The sequence below is a fragment of the Triticum urartu genome, chromosome 4, assembly GCF_003073215.2.
Source record: "Triticum urartu cultivar G1812 chromosome 4, Tu2.1, whole genome shotgun sequence".
Lineage (NCBI taxonomy): Eukaryota > Viridiplantae > Streptophyta > Magnoliopsida > Poales > Poaceae > Triticum > Triticum urartu.
This window is the reverse complement of record NC_053025.1, coordinates 537,828,818-537,832,878: the sequence shown is the minus strand read 5'-3', so window position 1 is coordinate 537,832,878 and position 4,061 is coordinate 537,828,818.

Below are 4,061 nucleotides of genomic sequence, written 5' to 3'. Positions count from 1 at the left end.
AAAACAACAAAAAAAAGGAGAAACCCCCTGCCCCCTGGGCTTCGGCCCGGCAGCCGCACGCCCCCCTCCTTGGGCCTCAGCCCAACCTGGCAAAGGCCGCCAGGCCGGCCCACCTCACTCCCCTTGTCCACCCCACCGAAACCCTAGCCACCACTGACCGCACCCACTTCCCCCCCACTCGTCCCACTTCTCCCCTTCTACGGTGCCTCCCTGATCCAGATCGGGATCGGAGGCACCCGGCCCCGCGCCCCGGTCGGTCACCGCAGCGCCACCCTCCCGCTCTCCTTCCTCCCCCTCCAACACCGCGCCATCCTCCCCGACGCCGCTGCTCGACCACCGCGCGACCCGCCGCCGTCGCGCCCGACCCCGACGCAAGCGCCCATCCCCGACGCCACTGGCGCCGCCACCCATCGCCCGAAGCCGTCCCCCGCACCACCGGACCTCGTCACCACGCCGGAGCGTCGTCCCCGTCCTCCTCCCCACGGGTCGCCCCCGAGCCGCTGCCATGCCCCTCCCGCTCCCATGTGAGCCGCTGCCTCCCTCTTCCTCCATCTCCTCCTCTGTGCGCGCGCGCCACCGTCACCGCGCACTCCCGCTGCATCCCGTGGCCGCCGTCGCGCCGCACTTGTGCGCCGCCCCGCTCCCTACTGGCGCTGCCGCCTGCGGCTGCTGCGCGCTGCTCTACGTCGCTTGCCGCCTCTGCCTTGGTCGAGGCCGATGCCAACGACCCAGTGCACCCCCCCCCCCCCCGTTGCGCTTTTGCCAGCGCCGACGAGCCCTTGCTCGGGTCGTCCTGGTCCGGCCGCACCCTCCACGGCCCCGGCGTCCCCCTTCGGCGACTACCCGCTTCGCCACGGCCCCACCTCGGCGTGGCCTCGCCGACGTCGCGCCGGCGCCCGTCCACGCACGCTGGCCATCGCCCGGGTCCACCCCATGGCGCCTGGCGTCGCACGCCCGTCGCCCGTTCGGGTTACGCTCCAGGCGCCCGCTAAGGCCCCTGGCCAATGACACGCGGGGTCCACCCGAAAATGAAAAATAATTAAATGAAAAGATATAATGATTAAAATAGTTAGTTGATTAATTAACCAAATGAATTAATTAACCTATTAATCATGTTAATTAACCTGTTAACTTGCTTAATTAGTCTAACTAAAATTGTTAGTTTACTAGTGAGTTAATGACAGGGGCCCTACCCCTGTTGACAGTCAAACCCTTGACTGGTCAACTGGGTCCCCTTGGCCACTTGTCATCCCCTGGGTACACTTTTGTGTACCCTGTGCTGGGTGCACATAGCATTTATTCAATTAATTTCGAATTAATAAATTTTCAGAATATCATTAAAACTTTGAAAAATTATAAAATAATCCGTATCGGATGAAAATACTTTTGTACATGAAAGTTGCTCAGAACGACGGAGACGAATCCAGATACGCAGTCCGTTCGTCCGTTACACATCCATAGCATAGCAAACACGCAACTTTCCCCCTCTGGTTTATCTGTCCGAAAACGCGAAACACCGGGAATACTTTCCCGGATGTTTCCCCCCTTCGCCGGTATCACCTATCCCTACGTTAGATCACCTCTAGCACCATGTTTGTCATGTTATGATTTGATTGCTCTATTATTTATTGTGTTCCCCCTCCGTTACTTCTTTCCGGTAGACTACGAGACCGACGCCGTTGATGCCCCGGTCGACTACGGTGTTGACGACCCCTCTCTCTTGCCAGAGCAACCAGGCAAGCCCCCCCCTTTGATCACCAGATATCGCCTACTCTTCTCTATACTGCTTGCATTAGAATAGTGTAGCATGTTACTGCTTTCCGTTATTCCTATCCTGATGCATAGCCTGTCCTTGCTACTACTGTTGTTACCATTACCTGCTATCCTACTGCTTAGTATAGGATGCTAGTGTTCCATCAGTGGCCCTACACTCTTGTCCGTCTGCCATGCTATACTACTGGGCCGTGATCACTTCGGGAGGTGATCACGGGCATATACAATATACTTTACATAGTTACCTTACCTGTGATACTGTTCGGAGATGGGGGCTGAAGGGCAGGTGGCTCCATCCCAGGCTCCATCCCAGTAGAGGTGGGCCTGGGTTCCCGACTGTTACTTTGAGGCGGAGCGACAGGGCAGGTTGAGACCACCTAGGAGAGAGGTGGGCCTGGCCCTGGTCGGCGTTCGCGGATACTTAACACGTTTAACGAGATCTTGGTATTTGATCTGAGTCTGGCTACTGGCCTATACGCACTAACCATCTACGCGGGGACAGTTATGGGCACTCGACGTCGTGGTATCAGCCGAAGCCTTCGTGACGTCAGCAACGGAGCGGCGCGCGCTGGATTGGACTGGAACGCCTACTAGGCTAGGTCTGCTTCCGGCCGCCCACGCAACGTGCAGGTGTGCTAAGGGCGATGGGCCCAGACCCCTGGGCGTTTAGGTTTAGACCGGCGTGCTGACCTCTCTGTTGGTCTAGGTGGGGCTACGACGTGTTGATCTTCCAAGGCCGGGCATGACCCAGAAAAGTGTGTCCGGCCAAATGGGATCGAGCGTGTTGGGTTATGTGGTGCACCCCTGCAGGGAAGTTAATCTATTCGAATAGCCGTGATCTTCGGTAACAGGACGACTTGGAGTTGTACCTTGACCTTATGACAACTAGAACCGGATACTTAATAAAACACACCCTTCCAAGTGCCAGATACAACCGGTGGTCGCTCTCTCACAGGGCGACGAGGGGAGGATCATCGGTTAGGATTATGCTATACGATGCTACTTGGAGGTCTTCAGTTTACTCTCTTCTACATGCTGCAAGACAGAGGCTGCCAGAAGCGTAGACTTCGACAGGATTAGTTATCCCCCTCTTATTCTGGCATTCTGCAGTTCAGTCCACATATGATACCCTTACTCCATTTGATACCCATGCATATGTAGTGTAGCTCCTTGCTTGCGAGTACTTTGGATGAGTACTCACGGTTGCTTTCTCCCTCTTTTCCCCCTATCCCTTTTATCTGGTTGTCGCAACCAGATGTTGGAGCCCAGGAGTCAGATGCCATCTTCGACGACGACTCCTACTACACCGGAGGTGCCTACTACTACGTGATGCCCGCTGACGACGACCAGGAGTAGTTAGGAGGATCCCAGGCAGGAGGCCTGCGCCTCTTTCGATCTATATCCTAGTGTTTGCTAGCCTTCTTAAGGCAAACTTGTTTTTCTTATGTCTGTACTCAGATATTGTTGCTTCCGCTGACTTGTCTATGATCGAGCTCTTGTATTCGAGCCTTCGAGGCCCCTGGCTTGTAATATGATGCTTGTATGACTTATTTTATTTGTAGAGTTGTGTTGTGATATCTTCCCGTGAGTCCCTGATCTTGATCGTACACGTTTGCGTGTATGATTAGTGTACGATTAAATCGGGGGCGTCACAAGTTGGTATCAGAGCCGACTGCCTGTAGGAATCCCCCCTTCCACACTCTTTGGTCGAAGTTGAGTCTAGACATTACAAAAACTTTTACTAACATGGCCGTGTGCCTTACGGGCCCACGTTGCCATTTGGGTGGTATTAGAATCTTTTACTCCTCGATCTTTACTCCGGGATTATGAACTCTCTTCTATTCGGGTTAAACGATTTTTACTAAAATCTCACTTTAGGTTCTCGAAATTACTTTCTCCCGGAGAGCCCCTACAGTCCAGATGATCGCCGGCTGCACCAGAAGATTTCAAAGATACTCTCCGATATTCTCTTGAGACCTTGTGCCGTTGCTTTTGCAATTCCCTTCCATCGAAATATCCCTATGGATAAATACTTACACCTGTCGTGCTTACTTTTATTCCCAGTCGATCTTGTTATTACAAGATACCCCGAGAATATTTTGTGCCTACTGCCTTGCAGTTCTTTGCCACCTGATTACCCCTAAGAATAATTTCTCGCACTTTCCGAGTATCCGCTCATCCCCAGTTGTTCATGTGTTTCTCAATGGTCTTCGAAATACTATTCGATCCTCCAAAAATCCTTAGTAGCTTATTGCTCTGCAATACTTGTCTGCTTGCATGATGGATGC